Source organism: Rhinolophus hipposideros (genome assembly GCF_964194185.1).
Source record: "Rhinolophus hipposideros genome assembly, chromosome: 15".
In the NCBI taxonomy this organism is placed as follows: domain Eukaryota; kingdom Metazoa; phylum Chordata; class Mammalia; order Chiroptera; family Rhinolophidae; genus Rhinolophus; species Rhinolophus hipposideros.
In genome coordinates, this window is record NC_138061.1 from 12,158,426 (window position 1) to 12,186,153 (window position 27,728).

At 39.6% G+C, this 27,728-nt stretch overlaps 1 pseudogene across 1 annotated transcript; it reads right to left on the reverse strand.

The window, feature by feature from the left end:
• Positions 1 to 6,636: 6,636 nt before the first annotated feature.
• LOC308508221 (ferritin light chain-like) lies at positions 6,637 to 7,249 on the reverse strand (annotated as a pseudogene). The gene has a single exon. The product of its transcript is annotated as a ferritin light chain-like (transcript).
• Between the last annotated feature and the right edge of the window lie 20,479 nt (positions 7,250 to 27,728).

Consider the following 27,728-nt stretch of genomic DNA (forward strand, 5'->3'; position numbering starts at 1 on the left):
AGACCTAGACCTGGACTCGGTACTCTTTTTAATATACATTCCAGCTCTCTTTTTTACTAGGAAATCCATTTCCTTTATGTTCTCTTCTTTACATTAGACTTGACCCTACAGAATTCTCCTGCTTGGATGAGAAAAAACTACCCGAAAAGGAGTAATCCTTGCCACCTACATTCTCTCGGATATAGACCTTGATGTTAAAACTTCAATTCTAGCAACGAATTTCAACAACTATTCTAAGACCATTTATCTTTCAAAGAGTGTAAGATGACAAAATATTTGAGAGAGACTGCTCTTATTTTCAGTCATTACAATTCAGGCAACGAATTAGAAAATCAACAGGGTAATGCAGTCTTACAATCATTGTGACAGTCATATTTGTCAACAACTAGTTTTCAGAAGAAATGGAACTCAAAGAAAATACAGAGCTTCCAAATTCAGACAATGAGATAGACAAAAATATTTCTTTAAACTATCAGAGGTATAGTCTAGAGAAAATTTAATATGCAGGTGAATTCCTTTAACAGAAAGACAATACTTTGAACAAATGTAGCATAAAGATATTTCAAAATAGCTCTGCAGCTACGGCGGATGCCGGTAATATATGTAATGGCGCTTGGTCTCGTTAACAAGCAGCTCAAACTCTTCAGCGACCATAAAATACAAATCATCATCAGCACATTGTCTCGAGCAGTTTATCTGTCTGACCTGACCTCTGCTCTGCAGTTAACAATTTTGTTTTAATCCATAAAAAAAGAAATTCTCATCATCTCTAAATTGTGCAAATGGGTTCCCAAAAGATCACATTTAAGTCTAGTTTTCATGGTGCACGCTGTTCTGTGTTTCCCAGGCATCTCTATGATGTGGGGTTCTTTTCTTTAAAATCACAGACAAGCCATAATTAACTCATTACCAACAAAGATGACCCCAAGACCTTCCAGTGGAGGAGTCCACAAAACCCACTCCCACCAAAAAGAGTATTTTGTTGAGTACATTTGGTTCTTCACCATCCTGTTATGATAAAGGTACCAGTCTAAAATATCTGAAATTGAGAAAAATTACATGAACAAGTATTTTTCCAAGCTGTGCCCTCAGGAACCCCTCACATCCTTCAAGATTTCTATAGGCTTTCTTAAAAAAAAAAAAGACAAAAACAATGATTCCACATGAAAATAAAGGGGAAAACTGTACGTTCTACAGTTTTCTGGAGATTCACAATGCACATTAGTTTATTAAAAGTTCGGAGACATTCTGCAACAAAGAAACCTGATTTGCATAGTGTCACAAAATGTTCCCAGACGTATTTGGCTATGACCCTTTTTTCATGAGGAGTACTTAACCATGTTAGGGCCAGTCGTGTTCTGCAATACACAGTTTTGTGGTTCAAAGCCGGGTATGGATTTCTGTTTAGGCAGCTACCAAGGACTTGGTGACAGGCCACTCAGCCGCCCTCTCGCCATTAGTTCCAAAAGTTGTGATTCTGGTCTAGGCTAGCATTTTGGTTAACTTTTATTCACCAGAGGGACAAGAGTGTATGTTTCGAACCGAGTAAATCACCTCTGATAATTTTGCTGCTAAAATGTAGGTCCCCTTGATAGTATGAAGAATGAACATTTATGAGGCATTTAGAGCATGCAGAGACACCATTCTCAGTACTTTAATCCACACAAACATACCTCTTTATTTTCCCCCCAAATAAGAACACCGAAGCATACATAGCAAGATTGAGATTCAGTTACTTGTCGGGGTTACAAACAAGTAAGTAGGGTTCAAAGTTAAACCATCTGGTTCCAGAATCCCTGCTCTTAATACACGATACACAAACAGACACACATACTGGGTTTTACAAATGCATAGTTGGGCCTATCTGTGCACATGGATTTTCCTACATACCTAAGTATGACCATTATTTCCTATGTCCCCTCAGTCTAGGAATAAAAACAGGATTGCGAAACAAATAGCACAATGATATCTCACTTTCAAGGCAATAGCTACCTTTGGAAATAATGTATTGTCACCCTGCTGCTTCCACATAAGGCTTCATCTTGGCTCTCTAAGAAGAAATAACAGCTGTAATTCTCTTTAAATTAATTGATTTGCAGATACTAATAATGGCAGCTGACATCCGTTACCTCATTTGATTCTCACAGCAATTCTGTGGGGAAGCAGCACTATTGTTATTATTGTGTTTAATTTATAGATGGAGAAACTGAGGTTCTGATGTGCTCAAGTGTGCAAATGACAGACCTGGTTCTAGACTCAAAAGCCACCACTTTGGGTTGACTTTTTCTGAACCGAGAAGCTAAAAGTATACAGCTCCTTTCTACAATTACAAACATTGTCTCAACTTCACACGCTTTTTAAGGAAGGTGAGAAGTCAGTTGTAGACATAGCCAAAGACCATTGTCATGTCACTTGAAAAATTGACCCAAGATGCCACTATTTAATTATGACTAGATAGAAATCATGGTTTTTACCCATTCTGCAAAGTCATGTTTATTTGCTATTGCAAAATTTAACATATCTATTATGATTTTTCTGATAATATGTTTTTCTCAAATTTCATTATGGATACAAACCATGGTGTGGCCCATTCCTGTCACCCCAACTTCATGGGGCTCTTTTTCTCAATTGTATCTCCCTTTTGTACTTAATTATAATTCAGAATGATAGATGACCACAAAGAGCCGTATCTTGCAACTGTTCAGATGTTCCAATAAATCACAAACAGTCGACATCGCCCTGTGGTGTACATATCTAGCTAAAAGTGAATTTGAATAGCAGGTATGTGAATGAAGTCATGGGAAATTCTGCCACAAAGTGTATAGCCCTAAGTACTCTTGTTCACGTGTTTATTTTCAGTTTGATATCTTCAATCAATCATAATTTTTTCTTTGTATATTAAATAAGATGAATTACAATGTTTTGAAGCAGTTAACTATAAAAGTAAGGTACACAAAGGTCTAATTATAATACAGCCAAGTGAAATTTTTTCATGACTTGTTTCCACGCAAATTCATATTTCAGCTCCTTTGTAAAATGTGAATTCCAAGTCAAGAGTCCAATAGGCAAATATATTTTAAAGCACGCGGTACTGAATTATGTACCTACTTCCTATTTGTATCATAAAGGGAACATTCATACTCATTTTTGAACTCTAGACAACTCCACTGTTACCCACACTGCACTTCAGTGAGAAGCTTATGCTTCCTCTGTCTTCTAGAAAGTACGCAGCTCAAAGGTTACACATTAACAAATTCTAAGACTTAATTCCCATGAAGTGACATGTTGTTTTTGAAGGGAATGTTCACATAACAAGAGAAAGTTTTGACATGGGGGAGGGGAAAAGCTTTGTGTCATGGCGTTTTGGGCCCAGTGTTGACATCTCGTTAGGACCTCCTCTTTCTCTCACTATAATCCGACTCATGTGGTGCCAAATGGCCTAGGTTTTCAGTGAAGGAGTCCAATGCCCTTCTCTTTCCTCTTGGCAAATAACAGGAGGGTAAAAAGGACTGAAGGTCATCCCTTGGCCTTCTGGTGTTATCCAATATGGATCAATATCATAACGACAGTTCCCAAATGTTGTTAATGTAATACCTTGATGAAGAGACAAACAGATGAGGTAGGTGGTACCAGATTAGAATCCTCGTGTAATGTTTGCTTCTGTGGTCAGTACTACTTCTGGGGCATTTTTTTTTTTTTTGTAGTTTCTGTTGATTTCAATATAATCCTGTGTGCCAAGTACTGTGTAAAACATTTTTTTTCATGGATTGTCCCTTTTGATGTTCAAAAACTTTATATACATTGAATAATATTGCCATTATTCCTATTTTAAAACTGAGGTCTACAGAGATTAAGAAATTTGTCTAGAGTCACACAGTTAATACATCGTGGTGCTGAAACTCAAACTGCAAGGTCCATTCAGTTTCTGTTCGTTTGTGGTGCATTTTGTGGACTTTTAGCCAGAATTTCACCCCTCTTCACATTTCTGCATACATTTCTACCAAAGACTTGTTTTCACATAAATTTGTAATCTCTTTCCTAGCAAGGCAAAAATTTAATGCGATTTAATCTTCAAAAGATGTGTTGAAAGCTAATAAGCTACCGAGGTATTTGGGGAGACAAGATAATGGAAGAGAGGGCATAGGAATCAATTCTTGGATTGCTCTTTAATTTGATATTTATGTTAGTAAATTCTTGAAAAATTATTTGAGTAATTAGCACCATCCTGCTATAACTATTTGTTAAGTTTTCACAAGGCGTCAATTGCATATAGACACATGGTTTTTGCTCAGTGGATTTGCTCTCTGAAGTGAAACTACCCCCCACTCCAACCCCCCCTCCTCCCAAAAAAAATAGAAGAGGGAAGAATGGAGAGAGAGAGAACAAAGAAGAAAGTTTTTCATTTTCCTTTCTTATAAAGTCCAGTTTTCCCCAGCTGAATTCAGGTGCTCTGTTTTTGTTTTTTTTTTCTATTCTGTCTAAAAAATATTTTTTCTATCACGTAACATTGTGTGGTCCCTGGAATCAAGACTCTTTCTCTTACAAAAATGCAGCAATGGACAAATTTCCACAGCTAGGAGGAAAGGAAAGATTGAGAAGGTTTTCTCAATAATTGCTTCAATCTTCCCCCTTGTGCTAGCCGTGGAAGCTTGGCCAGCAACTATTAGAGAGATGTCGGATTGATTTCGTCCATCCTCCTGTTGCCATTTCCTCTGCCTAAAATGCTGTTATCCTTCTCCTAAGTTATCACACTCCCACTCATTCTTCTGGTCAGATGTCACCTCCCCTGAGATACCTCTAGTGACACCCCTCTCTCCCCACCTCCCTGATTACTGCTCATTCCTTCCATCCCCAGAAAAATTAATCACCTTTTCCTCTTTGTTCCCGTAACACTTCATTATACCATTCTCATAATACTAATCACATTGTGCTAGTTAGCTACTTGCTTTTCTGTGTTTCCCTAAAACCTGTGATTTTTCTGAAGGCAGGGAATCTTTTAAAAATTCACTAATATGTCTCCATAATGGCTGGTATGTAAGAAGTACATAGTACCTTTTTATTTGACCCAATTTGCACCAGAAATAGCAACATTCACCCCCTTAGCCAGATTCCAAGGAGAGAGAATTGTCAAATGCCGCACCTTGTTTCCTGCAGTAAAGAACAGCTTCACTACTGCATGGCCTGGTGCCATGTCCACATTTGAAGCCTAGGCACATGTGTACATGTTTTGAGCAACACATTTTTGGTCAGGATGTCCAGGGCCCCAGCATGAGGTAAAAACAAGTTTTCCTTTCCTCATTCAGCTACCAGTGACAAATTTCCATATTGGAATTATTTCAACTGGCTTTATGGGACTGAACTGAATCAGAAAACTGAGATCAGGGAAAATCACGTAAAACAACAAATCCTGATGCTTCGCAGTGATTTCGGTGGTTGAGGTGGAGTATATTTATTAATTGTGTGTGGTAGAACACTTCTTTTTGCAGACTGCTTCCCTTACTCCAATTGCACATGTAATCGGTGGGCCTGTCCGTCAAGATTTGATCCCGTTCCCATGGGGATGGGCATGCCCTAGGTACATCAGGACATCCATCCCACTGGACAGAGTGTACCTTAGCAGGACCAGTTGGTGTCCTGTGTTAAAGTTTGATATGGATTGGGAGGGACCTGGTGGGTGGAGAGAAGAAAAAGAGAATGAGAAACAAAGATAGAGACAGATAGAGGGTCTTGGCTTGTGAAATCGTCATGGAAGCCCATGAGCTGGACCAATACAAGGGGACAGAGTTTGGAGTGTGTGTGTGGAGGGGAAAGGAGAGTACCTGTTATGAGGTAAGAGACTCAGAAGAGTTCTCTGGGCCTCAGTGTACCGATCAATACAAAACCAGTGTAAATTTTTTTTACCAGTTTACCCTTATGGGAGCATCTGGGAAAAAAACCTCCTCCTCCTCCTTCTTTCATCAGCCCTGACTGTTGGGCCCTCCAGGTGGTTATAGTCAATTTGGGAATGAATCTATTTCAGAAATGAACAGCTGAGAGATGGAGAGAAACAGACATACTCCTGATGACATCATTTAAACCCCTGGATCCAACCTTACTTGAGCTGTCTAATAATATGTGACAATAAATTACCTTTTTGGCCTAAGCTAGCTTGAGTTTGGTTTCTGTCACTTGCAACTAAAGGAGTTCAGACCAGTTGATTTTTATAATACAAAAATCTGCTTCCCATTTCCAGGTTATGGAAAGAGCACTCACTTCACGTGCAATGATGCAGAGCCATTGGCTTGATTTCTTAGTTACTTTTGGGACGATGTTACCTAACGATGATTGAAAAGAAGTGAGTAGGTTGAGAGAGTTCAGATTCAGACTCTATGAGAGCATGTCTCACCTACACATCAGAAGTTACTTCCTGATAAAATTTCTTGCCTACATAAATACGTTTTGGGCCCCTTAAGAGTGATTGCTTTGGCCTGCTAGAAATTCTTTCTTTCCTGTCTCTCTCTCTCTCTCTCTCTCTCTCTCTCTTTCTCTCTCTTTCTCTCGCTCTCTTTCTCTCTCTTTATTTCTTTTTTGCTGCTAAAAGCTTTGTTGTTTCAATTTGGTCCACAGCATGGGAGAGGCCTGCAGGGTGGAAGAGACTCAGGCAGAAGCCCGAGGCCAGGGGGATGTAGCTGGGCCCCTCAAAGGCCTCTGGGCTCCAAAGGCTCCTACTTTGGAGCCTTTGTGGTTGAAGGTGAGACTTTCAAAGAGATAATTACCCAGCCTAGCCTGAGAGCTGGCCAGCCTGCAGAGGGTAGTCAGGTGTTCGCCCATCTTCTTGATGAGTTTCACCTCCTCATCCAAGAAGTGGTTCTCCAGGAAGTCACAGAGATGGGGTCTGTGCGGCAGAACCCAGGGCATGCAGATCTGAAAGGGCCTGTTTTAGGTTCTTTTCCACAACCGCGGCAGCTTCCATGGCATCCTGAGTTTTACCCCACTCCCTTTGGGAAGGATTCTACAGGTCCTGGAAGAGGGTGCAGCCACCACACTGGTTTTGTATCTTCAAGAGAGACTTGGTACCCATGCGCTTCTCTGCAGCCAACTCATGGAAGAAGTGGCCCATGCCCTCTAGAGCCACATGGTAGTCGTGGCTGAAATAGAAGTCCAGAGAGAGGCAGGTGCAGGAGTCCTACAGATGCAGGTTGACTGGGCGGTTGACGGCGGCCTCCACCTTGGAAGGTAATTCATAATTCTGATGAATATGGGACCTCATGGTTGCTTGGCAATAAGGGGTTAAGCTCAAAAACACAGTGTTGGCTGCTCTCAGAGACTAAGGATGGCTGAGTTGGTTTTTGAAGGTTGAGAGTGGAAAAGAGGTTGGAGGGTGGTCGGATGCTGGAAGAAGGGGTGTCTCTGGGTCTGTTCTGTCCAAATTCTGTTGAAACAAGAGTTGAAGCAAGAGACAGATTGGGGGAATGCCGAGGGCACTCTGGTCTGCAGGAGTTCCCATTAAGGGCTGTCACTGCCTATGGATTCTACCCAAATGTGCACTTCTCCTAACACACAGTGAGTTCATATTCTAACTGGACATCTCAGTACTTTTCAAACTATAAAAAAGGTGCTTGGTATAGAAGGTTTGACATTGATGAGATTCCTCCTAGTTTGTATTGTTTTTTCTATAACCTAAAAACAATATAAAACCTAAAACCTTAATAATTTAAAATGACCATTGACCAGTCAAATAGTCCTCACATTTTCAATTTTCCTGTAATATATCATGTCTCCACTGAAGTGGACTATTATAGCTGCCTGAAAAAGTATTGTTTGATGTCTGTAAGCGCAGTCAGCAATCAATAATTTGAAATTTGTACCATTTGTACCTTTAAGTCCTGGCACATCATTTTTTATTTCATTCAATCTGCTTACTGTTGAAGAAAAAGGATTTTGAACCATTGCCACAGAGCACATTTATGTGTGAAACAGAGTTCATTTACATGGTGGGAAGTATATCATTTTGACGTTTATTTGCAATATTAATTGTATATATTGATTCAGTTTTTCAGAAATTGTAAATTTATTATATATACTACCACTGATGACCTTATTTTGGTGAGAATATTCTTCTACAGAACTTGAAAACATTTTGGAATAAGTCATGCATTTTTAAATTCAGAAAGACAACATATGCTGTAATATTAAATTAAAATTCCATAATCAATTGTTAGTTCAAGGACCAACTCGAGCAGGAAATGCATTTTTAAAAAACTGTGTTTTAGATTAAGTATGAATGACCTTTTGCAATCAGCTCTTCTTTATTGGTCTTTGTAACTCATTTCTTGTGTTTGATCTTAACCCAAATAGAAATGTAGTGTGGAATGTTATCTTTAGCCATTTCTAAGTGTCACCAGTGTTGTCAGTTAGTAATCACAAGAGCAGCCGATCTCGAAACCCTTCTCTGCACTCCCAGAACATATCACCCCAAGCACATCACACAGTGATAATTTTGGGGTTTGAAATAGCTGAGTAATGACCCTTATAAGGAACACTGGAGTTCAGCACACCTAGGAAAAAAAAAAGTCAAAAAGCTGCCACCCAAAAATTAGGGGAGCATCTTCGGGAAGAAGAAGGAAGACTTCAGACTCCTCACAGGAAATGATGAGTTGCTCTCAAGCTGTTAAAAGGGATTCAGGGTTTAGGCTGGGCAGGCAGGTTTGTGCCTGAAGGATTGCCGCCAGCAAGAGAGGAACACTCTTCAGAGAGGATAATTACCTTCTGGGAGACAGAGTGAAACTAGATTCTGTCCTTTCACTCATTCAAAAGTATAGGTCGGTTACTGCCTTTTGCAGACATGATAATTTTTAAAAAATTACATCAGGCAATTTAGTGCTTGCATTTTTATCAGGCACCTCCTGTGAGATGTGATAGGTACTATGGAACGGTGCGGGGTGGGGGAACTGAAAGACATGGCCCTTGCAACTAAGATGCCTCAATAGGTGGGATAGAAAAGTGAATATACAGAACTTTAAGACAATATAGGAGGAGATAAGAACTGGCAGAGATAAAGTGCTATGAATATGTATACGAGGGAAAGATGATTTCTGTACTAGGGAATTTGAGAAGACTTCATAAAGGAGGGGGCATTTGAGCTGAATCTTGAAGGATTGGTAAAGAGAGATTGAGGGAAGGACATGAAGCAAAAGGAATCCTATAAGCAAAAGGTAAGAAAATAAGTAAAGTACTCAGGAAACATTGTCTAGTATGCATGACATGTAAAATATATACACTGTAGAAGTGGAAGAGAAGATTGGAAAAGCAGATTGCAGCAAACTTTGTCAGGTCAGGTCTTAAATGACAAATACAGAATTAGAACTTTCCACTGCAGACACTGGGAGGCCACTAATGGTTCTAGGGTAGGAGAACCAGGATCCTAGTTAGAGTCTAGGAAGGTCATCCCAGCACCGTTCTTCTTGTACATGAGGATTAGGGCTGCCTGGAGGAAGGCGTCCAGGAGTAATGTCCAAGGTAGTGAAGGGCTCACTAGGGTGAGGGCAGTTGGAATGGAGAGTAAGGGAGCAATACAGGAGACTTGGCAGACGAAAGACGGTCAGGTCTCCCGCCCGAGTGAGGGTACAAGAAACAGGGGGAGGGGTTGAACCTGGGGAAAGAGAGGATGATGGGAAGTGATAAATTCAATTCTGGACATATTGACTTCAAGTTTCCGGTGTGAGATTTAGGAGCAGAGCCCAGCAGACAGCTGGAAATGTGGTTGGGAGAGAGGCTAGGTAAAGATTTGGGAGTCAGCCATAGAGAGGTGAGAGTTGAAGCTGTTGGATGAGATCACCAAGGAAAAACCATATGGAAAGAGGACCAAGGATGAGCAGAGAGGAAACTGAAAATGGAAGGGGAAAAAAAGTACTTTGGAAGACTGGTGAGATATGCTATATAGTAATGAGGAATCATAGAATAAAAGGCTATTATTTGGAACTGAAAGAGACCTTAGAGTCCAATCTTTTCATTTGACAGGAAGCAGAGGCTCAAAAAGGTTAAATTACAGCTGTCTAACAGCTGTATTCTGGGCTGTACTTAGTCCAAACTGAGAATGAGGTAAAGCTCATTTTCCTGTCCTCCCACCTTCCTTTCCCAGTAGGTCTTCTCATTCTTTATTATTTATAATAACGTGCATAGTAGCGACATTTGTGGAACTCTTTCTCTGAGACATGGTGTAGTGTCATGATGATGGACGTTAGAGCCAGACTGCCTGGATTCCACACTTGGCCCTCAACCTCCTAACAAACTACTAAAACTTCCCAGCCTCAGTGTCCTTAGCTGTAAGTGGGGTAATAATAATATTTGTCTGATAGTAATATGTGTAGAACATTTAGAACAGTACTTGGCATGGAGGAATCGCCAAGTAAGCATTAGTCATTATTTTATCAAGTACTCTAAATTAAGGTCACCATATCGTTTATTGTTCCAACTGAGACGCTTTAGAACAGAGTCATATGGAGAAATCATGAATACTGATGCTTCTTTTATTTAAAAGCTTGGTATTTTGTTAATCACGGATTTTTGTGTGTGTTAATTTAGATTTTTAAAAATATTGCCTTAAAATAGGATTTACCTTGATTACTGAGTGTTTTGGTGCTCCTTAAATTGTGCACCCTAGGTGAATACCCCACTCGTCTCATTCCCCTAGTTCTGGCTCTGTTATTAAAGGTGATGTGGAGGACATTTAATAATTATGCTAGGACTGCAGACATATATCAGTACTGCCGGGGCACAATGGGACGTGTGGCCTGCCTCTCTCTCAGTGCCCCATCTGTAGAGCTCCTCTCTATTTGTGTGTATGTGTGTGTGTGTGTGTGTGACTTATCTCCCATCGGTGTACATACTACCTTTCCCAGGACATAGCTGTGGCCTCAGGACCAATTGGAAACCGTGTATGAAACTCAGGTGTGTTCTATAAATGGTCAGCTGGAATTGGAACCTGAGCCCCAAGCCCCTGCCTCACTGAAGTTGTTGTCCTGTAAGGTTGTGCCCTCAACCTCCAATCCTTATGTGCCTGGAGACATGCTGCTAGGCCGGATCATAAACTGATCTCATGAGGTGAAAGTGACTAACTGCTTAATGTCTTACTATTTCCCCGAGTATTTGAATAATTTAAGGGATAATATTAGAACCTACCTCCTAGGATGACATGGAATAGTGTATATAAACTACTTCGCAAAGTGTGCACCTGGTAGATACTCAATAGGTGGTAATAGCTGTTACTGATATTAAATGATGAATAATTATATAACACCTAAATAGGTGGGTATTATTACTATAGTTGAACTCTATGAAATTGTTGGTAGTCAGCAGCGTTGGACCTACAAACATAGCAATCTCACATGGTTCAACCCACTACTATTATGATGATAATTAGAATATTAGAGTGAACCATATTAAAGTGCCCCAGGGGAGATCAAAAATGATCAAGTGTTTGCAGTTTCATATGATTCAACCTAATAAAAACAGTACATGGTTGGCAACATTGAATTAATCCAAAGGGCTGAGTAATTAAACAATTTTATATTGGGTAGTCACGTGGACAGCTGCTTGCTTTATGAATTAGAAAGCTCTTCCTAATTATATGCTTTACACTTATCTGCATGGCATCATCGTATTCATTCCACAACCATGTATGGAGCTTCTCTAACATGCAGGTATTGAGAAGTGACTAAAAGAACTAGATGTCTGCCAGGGTGTAGGTTTTCTCCAGAGCACAGTGTTCTGGAGACTGGGGTTTACCTCAGATTGTGTTCTTTTAGAAGATAGAAATTACTGTCATTGCTGCACATGGTCATTTTCATATGTTAATAACTCCCAAGTTTTCCCAAAAGAGCATTAATGTTTTTCTCAGAGCCAGTGAGGTTCCCAAGAATGATATATGAGACAGGGTCAGACGGTAGATGGAAGTTTCCGGCTTTATTCCCAGCTTCATAAGATGCAGCCCAGAACAAGCTGAGAGGAAGCGTACACACTTGATTTTGATTTGCTGACATACACTGTGAACCCCTTCTGCTCAGACTCCCTAAGTCATCCCCAGGAGAAGACAGGATTTAAAAATGTATAAGCATTATTCTCTCCAGCAACAATATGGTTTAAGTTACTGTATGTCAGCTAGCACGACCCATTCATCTGTGCGTTTGGAGAGAACTGGAGAAATTTGCAAACTCTTCCCTCTGTCTTTCCAAATTCTCTCTTGGATCCCAAATCCTGACTTCTTAGGCTCTTCTCCCATTTTACTAATTCAGCCTCCCCTGGTTTACAAAGAGTTTGGCCTCAATTAAAGTTTATTTAAATGTAAGTTTCTGGTTAAATGTGGGCCCGAAATTTGGGAATCATCAAGCAGTTGAGTGAAATGCCTACGAAGCCAGTTACCAAGAATCTACACAAATAAACAGATTGAAGATTTTTCTTGAACTCCCATTAAAACCAGTAGAGCAATAACTGGGACATGTTAATTCTTATACATAGCAGATGGGAGATAAGCAGGTATATGTGAACTTCAACATAAACAACTTTGATTACGAGGAAATTTTCCCCTGAAAATGGCCAAATATGAATTTTTTTTAAGAAAGATTTATATCAAAGAAGGTGTTTCAATGTCACTTAAAATAATATTTTGAGGCTCAATCTTTGTTTTACTGACTGTTTCATTTATTAGCTACAGTTTTTCCTCTCTTTTTTTTGTGGGGAGAACATTTAAGATCTACTCTCTTAACAAATTTCAAGTATATACTACAGTCTTAATAACTATAGTCAGCATGCTGTACATTAGATCTGCATAACTGAGACTTTATACCTTTTAACCAACATTTCCCCATTTCCCTCACCATCCAGCCTCTGGTAACTACCATTCTACTCTTTGCTCTTACAAACTTGAGTTTTTAAGAATCCACATATAAATGACATCATGCAGTATTTGTCTTTCTGTACCTGGCGTTTTTCACTTAGCATGATGTCTTCCAGGTCTATCCATTTTGTTGAAAATTACAGGATTTCCTCCTTTTAAAAGGCTGAATAATATTTCATTGTATATGACTGCTTGATTTATTTTTCTTTGTCTCTCTGGGATAGAGGGGAAAGAGGCTTTCAAACTTCAAGTTAAAACTTCCTCTCTTTCCTTTCTCTCTCCTAACCCTTTCCCGGCTAAAGCATTGATCATGTGTCAGTCTGGGCCACTGGATTCTTGTATGCACAGACTACAAAATGTGTCTATTTGCTCTCTTCTATCCTATCACTCACTCTGAGCAGTCCCTTTATTCCAGGCAGTGTGGGATCCTCAACTTCTCTTGGTCTGATGCTTAGTCTGGTTTGTCCTTCTAGACCAGGGGTGTCCAAACTGTGGCCCACAATCCATTTTTTATTGACCCGCAGCAAATTCCAAAAATATATTTAGTTTACTTAAATAAACTAGGTGAGGTAATACGTACTTCACCTTGAGTGAGTGGCCTGGCTGTTTGTGTATTTTACCGCATATGGCCCTTGGTGAAAAACGTTGAAAAAAGTTTGGACACCCCTGTTTTAGACAGTATCCCCATTTCTGAGAAGGGCACTTTTTGAAGAATAAGCCACATGCTTCCTGAGGTAACAGCTCTTCTCTAAAAGCAAAAAAAAAACCAAAAAACCCAAACCAAAAACAAACAAACAAACCAAAAAAAAAACAGAAGGGGGGAAGCTTTTATTTGCAACATTTGGTTTCATAATTGTTTTGCTGCCTACCTTCTCTAACACATAAATGCATTAATTTTAAGCAAATAGTAACCCATTTATGCTTCTTTCCAAATTGCTGTTTTGTGAATTGTGTTCATTTATTTGTTCATTCACTGAATTTTTATTGGATCTCTATTTGGGAAGTATCCAGCACACAATATATTCTGAGTTGTTCAGTGCTGTGAGTTACTCAGTGTTGTAGCTGAGAGCTATTAGAAGACGATTAAGAAATAGTTCCTACCTTCAAGAAACTTGCAATCTGGTAAGGTAAAATCATAAATATACACAATTACCTATAATACAAGGTAGGATATGATAAATATCATCCAAATTAAGTGATTTAAGTATTCAAAAAGCACCATCCTGAATTTCTTTGAGACTCCTGCAGCGTAAAACTTGTATCTCTGACTCAAGTATTTAAAAAATTATGTTCCACCAGGCATTAAAAAAAATAAAACTAATATCAGATCTTTTAAAAGTAATTTAGCCATGAAAGACTTTCTCTGTTTTCCCTCTCAAAGAACTACAGCTTTCTAATCAATGTATCAGGATGTAGCATTGGTCAACTCTAGTAATTGTGAGAGTCATTCTGAAATTCGAAAACCAAGAAATCAATACAAATATTTCATCAATAACAAAAGGATGGGTTAATGATTGAAATAAATAATGTCTCAAAAACCCAGAAATCACGGCTAAGTTAAAAAAAAGTTGATGTCATCAGCCCAGGTGTTTACAAAAGGTATTTATGTATTAAACAATTCTTTGACATTCCCAGGGATCAGCAAGGAGCGAACTCGTTAATAAGTAATATATATAGATGGATTTTGTGAAACACTTAACAAAATTATACACAGCAGCGATTTCCTGTGACTTTTCAGCACCCAGCACAGGACCCGTCTCATTTTAAGCAAACAGATGAATAACCACGTGATATTTCTTGTACGTAGCAAGATGCCTGGCTTACAGAAAGCACTTAACAAATATTTGTTAAAGGAATGATCGGTTAATAACTCTTGTTCTAGGTACTCAACCAAGTAATGACACCCATTTACAGTCCTCAGTGCTGATGAATGTTGTTGTGGCAATTCCAATATCTCAGTATTTCAGGTGAAGGTGAGAGTTCACACTTCCAGTTTGACAGGGTCCCTCCTGTCACCTCTCCTCTTCACTTGATCAACTCTCACTCGTGCTTTGAGACTCAGTTTGAATGTCAGTTTCTCAGAGTGGCTTTCCCTGACCCCTAGACTCACATTTTTCAAAGTCTGGCTCATGACCCACCTGTAGTAGGTTCACCTGGGTTATTGGCCAAAGTGCAGAGTCCTATGTAAACAGATCCTTGTACACCCATGTTCGTAGCCGCATTATTCACCATAGACAAAAGGTGGAAGCAACGCAAGTGTCCATCAACAAATAAATGGATAAACAAAATATGCTATATGTATACAATGGAATATCATTCAGCCTCAAAAGGGAAGGAAATTCTGATGCATGCTATATCATGGGTGAACGTTGAGGACACTGCACTTCTGGAGGGAGTGGGGGAAATGGGGAATTATCATATGAGTTTTAGATTGGGAAGATGAAAACTGTTCTGGAGATAGATGGAACATTAGATAGTTGTACAACTACATGAATGTATCAATGCCATTGAACTGTGCATTTGCAAACGTGAAATATTAAAATGGTAAATATTTTGTTACCTGTACTTTACCACAACAAAACAAAACAAAAAACTGGGAGCAGATGCCTGGCTTTGACCCTGGCCTATTAAATACAAAAATTGAGAGAAAGATCTAGGAATGCAATAAGAACCTGCAAGCTCTCCAGATGACTCTGATATAAAAAAATCGAGACTACTGATACAGACCACATTAAATCCCTCTATAGTAATCTGTAGTTTTACTTTGTGGCCATGCTTATCATTCAATAGGAAGCTTCATGAGGGCAGGGACCCTGCTATCTTGTTCAGTGCTGCCCCCCAGTGTTTAGCATAATACTTGGCTCAGAGTGGCCCTCATTATATGTTGATTGAATTACTTTATTTGGACACGAGTCTCACATTCCTTGTTTGTAAAATAAGTATACTAATTATCTTGAGTGGTTGATATGAAGATTTGAGATAATACACATAAAGGACCTCCCATCATGCCTGATTCATGTAAGTGTTCAATCACCAGAAGCTGCTTTATTACCATGATGATTCTCTTTACTAGGAGGAGGAAGGGTATAATTATTCAGGGTTTCAACCAGGGGTTACAGATTCAGGTGCCTGTAGGCTCTAAGCAGATACAGTAATTACATTCAGCATGCTGATTTATATTATCCAATAGGAAGTGATGGGAACTTTAGAGAACTGGATTTGTATATTCCATATAAAGCAGGTTGCTACGACAGGGTAGCCAGGCCCAAAGATACCAGATCTTTTGATTTTTCAAGGACATAATGGATTTTTATCTGAGATTTCTCAGTTTATAAAAGTCACCTGGTTATTTCAAGGTTTTTAAAGGTCTGTGCAAACCAAACAGAACACGCTTTTCCATGGGCCATGTGTTTGTATCCCCTAATCCATACCAAGGCCCAGGGTATCTCAGATTCCTAGGATAGACTCTCCTACTGAAAAGAGAACTGGAATCATCCATCTTGACCTGGCCAACTTTACTTCTGGGTTTGGCAGACCATCTGGTTCAAACCAATCAAAACACTAGGAGAAAGGGTGGTGACAAGCATCCTTATCAGTGACCTGTCAGGAAGTTCCAGGGTGTGGAGGGCCAGGATAGATGTCCCTAGATGCTCGCAACTAGAGTTTCCAGGCAGAAATGCCCGCTCATTCTCAGGAATTTTTTTTCGCTTTCGATATAAATTACGGGAAAAATTTATATCTCGAATCCCGAGATATAAATTGCTTTCTGTTCTCCACGATGAATCGTTTCCACAGAGTGACAGCCGATACTACCAACCACCTGGGTTCAAGGAGCTGATTTTCCCTATTGCCCGACCAACTTTTCTCAGGATTCAGGAACGGAAAAGTGAAAAAAATTCCCGAGAACGGGTGGGAAGTCCCTCTGGGAAACCCTACTCACAAGTGTCAACATTACTACCAAACCAAATTTTAAGACAATGGTGGAAGATCATGCTGTACGTGTTTGTTAATTATTTTCCAGTAGGTTTCTTGGTGGACTACTTACTGCCTTTGCAGTAAGGTTTTTTATCTACACGTAGGAGAACAGAATTATTTCCAACAGCTAGAGGGCTCTAGCAGTCCACCTTTCAGACACAAATAAATTTGCTGTAACAGTTTCAGTTCTAAAAATGGATGACTCTTTGTTGTCTTCTCTAAATATTAAAAATGAATGTTATCTAAACATTATTTACTCCATATCAAATTCACCGATTTTCTTGGTCAAAATTTATTGTTTTCTCCTTTCCATGAATTTTTTTTCTCCATGTAATTAAGCTTGTTGATTTTATGTTGAAAGTGTTCTTCAGATTATCTAAATTAGAAAGCAAGTTTCCACTGATGTGGTAAATTATTGAAATGCCTGGTAATTGTATGAAACATTTAGGTTGGCATATTTTAACTCAATTTTTATCTAGCACATCTAGAAAAAGACTATATATTGATACGGATAGATAAGAAAAATAAATTCTCACTTTACAAAAATTATATAATTTAACCATTTTAGAGCCCAAACAACTTGTCAGCTTTTAGGGATGCTCAACAAAATAACATTTAAGTGGAGCATCTAAAGTTTGATCTGCTCATCACTCCTGCTATTTTTTCTGACATTTCCACTATCAAGACGCTTAAATGTAATAATTTAGCCTTAATTTCCAGTTTCTCTTTCTTGTGGCCTCCATTCTGCTCTACGGCATGTTTTAAAAGCACTTAGAGGCACTTAATGGACAGATTTAGCAAAATCTTCATCCTGTTTCTACAGCTCAATCGCATACAAAAGCCTGAATAAACTCTTTCCTCTTTCTGCCTTCATCCCCTAAAAATATTGATTGTGGTCAAGGGGCGAGGCAGAGGGAGATTTCTCTTGTGTGAAAGCTACACAGAAAAAAAATATTTTTTTGAATTGGTTCTTTTCAGATGCTAAATGCACACTTCCTCTTTCTTATCAGCCACTTTAGTGTACTACTGGAAATAACCGTACTTAAACAAGTACCCACACATATTTTCAGTTTCCTGAATCTCTCAAACATCGCTCTTCCCAAATATACTGACTGTAGGAAAATAGAAAATGCGTTTTATTCCAGACCCTCCTTTTCAATTTGCAAACCCAAGAGAGTTTAAGGGAAATGCAATCCACATGTTCTGGCCATTTCTACTCAAATGCATTCATCTAAGGGGTTCTTTTTTTTTTCTTTATGAAAGTGATTTGATGTCTATGAAGCTTTTAAAATAAATCTTGGTCCCCTTTTTTTTTCTAAGAAAGGACGTTTCTTTGGATAAGATTAAATTACTCTAAACCCTTTAGGATTTGACTTTGGCTTCAAAGTTAAAAGTAATTTCGGTTAGGGAGGGTTCCATACTGACTTCTAAACTATCAAATCATCTAGTCCCTTATCTATTTTTACCATTCCTTTATCACTTTGCTTCAGATCCTTTTTATATTGTAAATCATTCATTCACCCAACTTATATTTAGAGTGCCTCCTTGTGCCAGGCCCTGTGCCAGGCCCTGGGGTACAGCAGGAGCACTCCCTGCCTTCCTAGAGGAAACGAGAGAGATTAAACAAGGGATTACAAATCTGATGAGAGAATTGCAGGGGATAGCAGAGGAGGCTTACCAGAGGAAGTGTCTATAAGCCAGGACCTTCAACCAAACAAACGAGAGGCCAAGGTAAGAGCCAGGCTAAGAGACCAGCAAGGGCAAAGCTATGAGTTTGAATAGAAAGAAGGTTAATATGTCTGGAGTTTAGGAATGATGAGGCTGGGGAAGATCGTGTAGGACCCTGTTTCCTCATCTGTCTCTTAAAACTCATGGCACAGTCAGGGCCACAAATAGGGACAAAACAGGATCCTCCCAGCCTGGCACATCTCCCAGACTAGCCCTCTGGAAACTGTTCACCTGAGTGCCACCAGCCAGGCAGAGCAAAGGCTCAAAGGGCAAGGGTGCCTCCTCTCAAATCCTTCATATAGATAGCAATAAATATATATTCATATGTACCCATCCATGTATATGAATATGTATATATTTTTATATGTGCACATATATAGGAATATGAATGTGTCTGTCTTTTACATTTTATTAGCTTTTGAGTGGAGCCCTTCTCTCTCACCACTGCGGCTGCCTTGTTTCAGGCTTCTTGTTCATCACTCCCCTAGACTTTGAAATCACCTCTTTAGTCTCCCTACTTCCAGCCTCTCCCTTTCCCATCTCCAAACTGCTGCCAGGTTTAATAATGTCACTCCTCTGGTTAAAAATCTCCAGAAAGTTCTAGATGGAATTCTGATAAGTCTGCTTTGCCCAGAATGCAGAATCCAGGGCAGTTTCTGGCCCCGATATCCTTCATTGGCGTGGCCCCCTGCCATGCCACATCCTCCAGTCCTCCTCTACTCCACCCTGTACTGTAATCATCCAGCCACACAGACTTTCCTGTCTTCACCAAGTCGAAAACCTCTTCGTCTATGCCACAAATCACTGGTTCCATGGGATGTTAATAGGATTTAGGCCCTCAAATAATTAAACATATTGGGAAATGATGATAAAGGCTGTTATGGGTTGAATCGTCTCCCCTCAAATTTATGTGTTGAAGTCTTAACTCCCACGCAGTACCTCAGAATATGCCCTTATTTGCAAATAGTGTCTTTTTGAAATAATGAAGTTAAAATGAGGTCGGTAGGGTGGGCTCTAATCCAGTATGATTAGTGTCTTTATAAAAAGGGAAAATTTGAATACAGACACCTACACATACACACACACACACACACACACACACACACACACACAGAATGCCATATTATACAACCCACCCAGTTTGTAGCATTTTGTTACAGAACCCTTGGAAACTATTACAAAGTTTAACAGCTTATTTTAATGCAAGAGCTTTCAGAGTTTTAATATGCTAATGTATACCCTAAATCTCCAAGAAGGGATAGAGTATCTCAAACTTATTTGACAACCCCCCTCCACCGCCCTCCCCCCCTCCCCATGCATTCCATAGGAATTAGTAATCTGAAGAAAAAAATTTGGGACATGCTGACCTAGGATTTGGAACTCAGCTAAGGGTTAAGGAGGTGATGATGCAGTGAGTGAATGAGTAAACAAGGCCATCCAAAGTTATAACTAACAGCCATTTAACATTCCTGGGACATTCTCCTCCAGAAAGTGAATCTATAATTGGTAGACTTTCAGGCCCTGTGGAAAGCTGAATGAAAAACTGCCAGTGGTGAGAGACTAAGCCTTTGGGGCAACAAGAAGTTCCCTTCTTTTTTCTCTAAGTATCACCTTGACCCAGGACCAATTTTATAATTTGCAGTGCCCAATGCAAAATGAAAATTCAGGATCCCTTGTTCATAAATTATTCAGAATTTCAAGAGTGACAGAGCATTAAACTAAGCCCAGTGCCCTTCTAGCCCTCTGTATGACAGCACAAGTCTCATGCTCATGAAGCCACTCCCGCCTTGATGGATTCAACATAAAGCTTTATGATGTATATTGCTCTCTGTTACTTTCATGAATTACATTTAGAATATTTCTGTATTGGAGGTCCCCAAGATGACCCCACACACCACAATCATCATTCGATGATTCCCTAGGAATGCTCACAGAACTCAGCATCTAGTTGTGCTCATAGCTGCGACTCATCATGGTAAAAGGAGACAAAGTGAGATCAAAAAGGGAAAAGGCATGGCACAAAGTCCAAAGGAAACCCTGTGTAAGCTTCCAAAAGTCCTCTCCCAGAAGAGTCACACAGGACCAGGTTAATTCCCTCAGCATGGAGTTGTGACAACATAGGAAATGTTGTCTACCACAGAAGCTCATTAGAGACTTGGTACCCAAGGTTTCTGTTGGGGGCTGGTCATATAGTCACGCTCTTCCTAGCATGAAGCAAAATTCTGGACTCCCAGAAAGAAAGTGAGTGTTTAACACAAACCATATTGTTTTCACAATTTTCACAAACCATTTGGGCTCAGTGATCCATTCTTACCAGGAAGCGATGGGAACCTCCTGAAATTCAAGTTTGCAGACTCCAGTCAAGGGCCAACCTCGTAAGAAGGCCTTTCTAAAGATAGTATTTTCAGGCCTCCTGTGTTAGCTCTTTTCTGCACAGTTCCACCGGTGTGTTTCCTAAAACTCAATAATGAATTCAGGCACAAATCAGCTTCTCTGAGCAGTCTTTCCAACTCATGCTGAGTGGATGCACTTGTCAATGAATGCACATTTCTTCTGCCCAACAATTTAAGATTACTTGCATAAAACACCTGTAAAAGATTGCACACAGTCTCAGCCATCTGGTGAAGAAACATTCTCTTTCTGCTTCTACAACTTGCTTAGGCATTAGGTGAAAGTGAGTTAATCACACCTTTTCTAGAAGCTTACGTTCAAGAATTTGGGCACTGTTAGACATGGCTGACGTCCTCCCTTGCACACCCACCCCCAACCCAACTAATGTCCTGAAGGGAGTCTCTTTTGGGGAGCTCGATGCTTATCTCCTCTAGAACATCATGTCAGGTGGTGCAGTAGCCCTTTCTCCTTCCAAACATGGTATTTCATAAATGGAACAATTAGCCAATTCATCAATCATTTTCAAAGGTAAATTAGTATTTAACACTTGTTAAGCCAATGTTCTAGGGGATGTAGAATGTAAAAATATTTTTTTTGCCATTCAGAATATTATGAATCTTGAATAGACAGTGAGGCATATGAGAAGGGACACTGGACTTAGAACTTGGCTCCTTGACTAAGAAGATGGGTGACCTTGGGCAAGTCACTAGACAGCGCTGAGCTTCAGTTTTCTCATCTGCTCAATGGAGAAAACAACTTTTCTCCATCACAGAGTAGGTATAAGAATCAAATAATGTAATTGAATTTATGTGGAAGAGGTTGGTAAACTATAAATTGTGGTGTGTGTGTGTGTGTGTGTGTGTGTGCACACGCATGCACACGTGTGAGCTAAAAGAATAAGGGAAACTGACTGCATTTAAGAAAACCTGCACGTTTAATAAATGATGGCAATAACCCAGCCCCATTATGGGGAGCAGTTACTGTCATCATCTACATTGCTGATGGCACAATTAGCTTAATTAACACATACCTCTATGGTGAGTCTGCTGAAATAACACTTTTCCTTTCCATACAGCCCTGCCTTGCCAGCAAGGTACCCCTAAGTCATGCATCTTCCAAGCAGGGAGGCCAGAGTGTTAAATGGCTTTGAGTTGGTATGCAGAAAACAAAATTCCGTAATATCCACATTGTTAGTAGGGCAAATTACCTAAAGAAATATTGGAAGCCTCATTAAAATCTATAGAATAGGGCAGAGACCAATGCCTCCTAAAGGGGAGGTGTGTCTGGGTGGGATGGCTGTGACCCTGTGAGGAAACCATTCTCACCAAATCCAGAACGACTTCCCACAAAGATAGCGTCCTGTTCAACATGAGTTTCTAACCAGGGAGCCTGTGGCCTTTGGTCTGTCATGGTGGTAATGGGGCTTTTGACAAATGAGAATGTGTCTGTGTCTAGATAGGAGCAAGTCTGTAGATGGTCCGGTTTGCCATAGCATAGACCTCTGCTGATAGTCTTGGTTGAATGTTATACAGGGCTGGAATGGGGAGAACTGAGATAAAGGGACATATAGCTTCCATTTTAGAGGTCTTTCATTTCATTCCGGATCTTCAGAGTAGTTGAAAACATCTCAGGAACCTTCCTCCCACTCTATTACTTTTTCCTTTCTTTCAAGTTCATGGATCCATTCTTTTTGTACTTTTTTACCTACCTTTTCTGACTCTGTAGGGCTTTATTTTTATTTCCATTCATGTTGACAATTCATCTTACACTTCCTTACAATATTATTTGAGTATATCACATATGCCACTCATCAATGAAATCCCACTTTCCTTCAGAGCCAACATTCTTCTATGTTTCCCACAGTGACCTAGTAGAGAGCTGGTCCACGTTAGAGTCTCAGTAAATAATTGTTGAATTGAATTTATTTTCCTTTCTTTGTCTTCTTTCATTAGAAATTAGATGCACTAGTTCCACCATATCAGCTCACGTATTGGAGACCCAATGTAACTGTGGCTTAAATAAGAAGTTTATTTGGCTCTCACATAATAGTATGAAGGTGGAAGGTCCAAGGTGGTCAGATAGCTTTGCTCCAGGAGGTCAGCTTGTGATTCAGGTCCCTCCCTTCTATCTTGTCTCTCTGCTGTCTCTATTTGTCATTCTCACTTGCCTGGTCAAACGAACGTAGCACACCAAGCAACCGGATGGAAGACACTGGAAAATTGGAGAGTAAGGGTGCCCATCAGAGATTCTTCACATCATTTCTGTCACATCTTATTCATCAGATCCTGGTCACATGACCACAACTGGCTGCATTGGAGGCTGGGAAGTGGAGTTTTTATTCTGCATGACCAGATGTCTGAATAAAAATCAGAGAATTTTAATATGAAGTAGTGGTATTCAAAGATTTTAACTATGACACACAATAAGAAAGACATTTTACATGACAACCCAATGCAGGCTCCATACACATAGAGAAATTAAAAGTTTTTTTAAAACAATATTTACTCATACTTTGTGTGATGATGCACTTTCATATTTTTACATTGTATAAAACAAGTGTTTGTGACTAACGAATGGAGCATGGCTTGTAATTTGAAAGGCGCTACTGTAGAAGGATGAGAGAAAAATCCTAGCTGGTGATTCTGTGCCATTGCGAAGGAAGCATTCACGTCTAACCTTAGGCAAGATCGTTGACCCGCATTCTTTGTACTAACCTGCTGGGTAGGTGTAAGAAAATAAATAAATCCACCAAAGCAACCTGTCCATGAATCAATCAAGCAGTCAATGAATTCTTAGCGTATACAGGTGAAACTCTACTGACACTTGAGACAAAATATTGAAGGTGAGAGGGGACTTTTCACTGAGAGATACTCTAGCAAGGGGAAAAGGAGAAGTTCTTTGTGTCTCTTCATAAGATTGTGTATAGATGAAACACTCATACACATGTTCATCTCATTGATCCTTCTGTATTTTAAACTTAACAGATAATTCAGAGCAAAACCAAACTGATCTCATTTTAATTCTTCATCATGGTCTCAAATTTATGAACCACGTCAAGGACAACCTCATCTACTCATTGTTATGGTGTATCTCCCAGGCTATCCTAATTCACTTTTATGCTGGAGTAATCTATATAAGAGATTTGTCATTCCGTATATACTGCAAATTCGAGGAAAACCTCATATTGTGTGATGTTTTTTCCTTGACAGTTTCAACTGACTTTTGTCAGATTTTTGACAGGGGAAAATAAAACCAACAACTCCAAGAACATTACACTGCATTTGTTTTCAGAGCAACAGTTTTGGATGAGTTTGAAATGACTTTTAAATGATGTCACAATAAATGCTTTAAAACAGGCCCCAAATCCTTTGTGCTACCAGCAACGTTGGCTTAATTAGATCTGGTGGGGTCATCATCATTAACCACAAGTGAATTGTCTTAGTGGGCTCATACTACAGTGCTTCCAGAGGTTTGGGCTTTGGAAAACAGTGCATTTCTATGGCATTGACCGAAAGATGCCTGGGTAAGTGGCAATGACAAGGACCATTGCACTACCGAGCCTTTCATTGGTGCAGTCAGGGCCTCCGAGCCACTCACTCCCAAGGTTTTGGTTGCCTTTGTGGCTTCCCTGCTCCATCACTGCTGGGAGAAACTCCATCCCACTATTTCAGGCCTAATGAGCATCAATAGGAATCAGAAGTTTTTACTGCCTTAAAGGCTGCTAAAAAGCTTCTGAAGAAATGAGCCAGTATTTTCTGTCTTGTTTTCATTCTGTGTCCCAAAGCTCATCCGGATTGGCATCTGTGTTTGCTGCCTCCAGAGAAAGAGAGGCTAATTACTGGACAAAGCTGGGGATTAAGCTTCCCTCTTGCCCTTAGGAAGAAACAGTCCCTCTGGAACAGGGGTTAGGGCTTATTAGGAGAGTGGTGGAGAGAAAAGGTGTTTCCTTAGTGCAGCCGTACCCCGTCCTTTCTGGATAAGGAGGACTGAAATGTAAAAGCCTTTTAATCCAGCACCTTTGGCAATCACCAAGAAAGCCTTGCAAGTCCCCTGAAGATGGGGTATCTTTTGCCATATATCCAAGCAATAAGATGTGACAGGCACTTTATTCATCAGGGCTGCACACCTTGAATCATTTTGTGGCATAAGGCCAAAGTACAAATGACTTCAACACTCACAAAATGCAATGTTTCACAAATGCACTAAAATCCTTGCACTGGTTTATGAATACTAAGAAATGAGAATTACTTGAAAACCAGGAGGAAGAGAGGTTTCTGAAGATAGGTTCCTAAGGGCCAGGCACCTTGACAAACAGTAAGAAGCTGCCATTTGCAAATAATGTTCAAAAGATGTGTCATAACATACTCAGCCTGGACAATGGCTCTGAAATCTGAGAGCAGCTGGCTCTTCCTGTATCGCCAAAGGGCAAATATTTTGAGTACACATTGGAAGGTGAAATCTGTGTCAGCGCACAGACCCTTACAACAGCCGCCCGATTTGGATGACTACTATTTTCTCATTTTCCTAAAATGTTGCACCAGATCTTGTGTGTTTATAAAAGAATTTTTAGCACTCTTGGGTCAAATTTGGCTTTTAAAAAATGTGCTTTTGAGGATGATGTCTCTAGGGTAGTTGTAATCTGGCCGTTCTAAATCCATTTCTCCCAGAGAGAAGCACATTTCTAGATGATTAGAGAACCTCAGGTGGGAATGTTAACTCTGCCTCTGGCTTTATGCCTTAAAATATGACCTAAGGCAAGCTATCATTTCCCAGAAATGAAATATGTCATATGTTACTGTGAAAGTGAACCAGAAAAAGAGCATTCTATTACAATAATGGGTTTTGTTTAAAAAATGTAAATGTCAAATCCCCAAAGGAATAATACCTATTTGATAGTAGTATTAGAAAGCAATACCAGTAATTACATGAGGTACTTATATTTAGTATTGTTCATATAGCATAGGGAGTTTATGTAAACCTTTCAGTAGAATTATTGTGTCAGAAGAAAATGAGGAACAGCATTACTCATTATTCAGGCAATCAATATACATTTATTGGGGTGACTGCGTATCAGTCATCAGTCTAAATGTTGGAAATACAAAAAAATAAAAATAAGAATAGAACGTTTCCTGCCTTCAAGGAACTCCCCTTCCAGTTGAAGAGACAGGTATAGCAAGTAACCACAATGCAATGTCATAATAGCTGTAATAAAGATTCCAATGGGGCCATGAGAGTCCACTACAGAGAACCATTCTTACTGACTGAAGGACTCCTTGCTATCCTTAGTGGCTCATTAGAGCTGAGGTGGGTCTTCAAATATCAGGAGAAAGCACATACTAGGCAGATGGAACAGCCTGGGCCAAGACATAGCGGCAGAAAAAAAGCTGGTTTTGCGTAGCTACAGAATTAAGCTTGTTAAACTGTCTAATATCACATACTTTGATGAACTAGTTTGAGTTAAAGAAACCTGAGTGATTTTTGAGCAGTATAATTTTACATAATGAATGTATTTTGTGTTATATTCTATAGGGCCAAGGCAATGAGTGTAGGAGATAAAATATTGCATGGAATAAAACTGTCATTCTCACCATGACTCATCTGTTAACTTATGAAAATACACTTACATCAAGAAGTGCAAGAAAATTGCTCACTTCACATGCTTACGGATGGATTGAACCTAATTTTGTAGCATTAAAACCAATTTCTTACTGAGAAAACATGTCACAGGAGATGGCATGAATTTTTATAATTATTAATAGTATTTGATAGTTCGATGTCACCTTTTATCCTGAGATCAATCCCGTACACATGGGAACAGATAAGCTCCAAGGAAACAGATAATATTAATACAGTAAGTGACACTGCATTTCTATCTTCCACATTCCAAAAGCTTTCTAGCCGTGTGTTTCTCTCACTTTTTGAAGATATAGTTGTAAAGCAGTGAATTTTTATTATCTCTTGCTATAAGAAATCTTAGGGTAGAGCAAGGGCCACATTTTTTTTCTTATACAGCTCAGCTCTTCTTGGGAGATCAACTTTTGACATTTCCAGTCACTTGTTCTTGGCTTCTTTGCCTGCCCATCTCCTTCTGAGTGGAGGACACACCAGCAGTAGGCTGTGTCTTCATGGATTCTTCAACCTCCTCAAGAGAGTAACAACTCATCATCATCATCATCATCACCATCATCACCATCACCATCATCATCATCATCACCACCATCATCACCACCATCATCACCACCATCATCACCACCATCACCATCACCATCACCATCATCATCATCATCATCACCATCATCACCATCATCATCATCATCATCATCATCATCACCATCATCACCATCACCATCATCATCATCATCACCACCATCATCACCACCATCATCACCACCATCATCACCACCATCACCATCACCATCACCATCATCATCATCATCATCACCATCATCACCATCATCATCATCATCATCATCATCATCACCATCATCGCAACAAGAACTACCGCTGCTGGTTGCAAAGAACTCATTTTATGCCTACACTATTCTACTATTCTAAGAATTTTATATATGCACACATTAATTTCACATAGGGTAGCACTGTTCAATAGAATTTTCTGTGATAATAGAATGTTCTGTATCAGTGCTGTCCATCCAAAGTGGTAGCCAAGAGCTACATGTGGCTATTGAGAACTTGAAAAGTAGCTAGTGCTACTAGACTGCATTTTTAAAATTTAATTTGAATTAATTTTCATTAAAATAAC